The sequence below is a fragment of the Trachymyrmex septentrionalis genome, unplaced genomic scaffold (assembly GCF_001594115.1).
Source record: "Trachymyrmex septentrionalis isolate Tsep2-gDNA-1 unplaced genomic scaffold, Tsep1.0 scaffold62, whole genome shotgun sequence".
Lineage (NCBI taxonomy): Eukaryota > Metazoa > Arthropoda > Insecta > Hymenoptera > Formicidae > Trachymyrmex > Trachymyrmex septentrionalis.
Window position 1 is genome coordinate 3,267,866 of NW_017305800.1, and position 463 is coordinate 3,268,328.

A 463-nucleotide genomic window follows, 5' to 3' on the forward strand; every position below is an offset into this window, starting at 1 on the left:
GTTAAGATCATGCAAATATATAATCGCAACTGTTACAGCGATTATAGATTCCGGAATCTCTCAGACTGCTTAATACTATGTGCAAGTAATGCAAAACTCATATTTCTCATTAAAATCTGACTTTTGGTACGTTCGGAGAAACACTATTAGCGCTGTCATTCTATCTTCGTTGTTTATTAGACGTAAAACAAGGATAGAAAGACGCAAATAGCGCTAATAGCGTTTCCCCGAATGCACCTGTTGTCTCTTTCTCTCTTTTACTAAGCAGATATTTTATTATTAAAGAGATCAAGATATAGGCGTTTTCACGTGAGGCACAATCGATTAAGGAATCGATCGGCATGTACGATCAACGCTCATCAGTCGAATAATGATCATCGTAGTAAAAGATACAGCATTAAAGTAATTAGATTATTTAAAGTAATTAGAAATTACTTCGATCCACATTATTCGACATTTAATT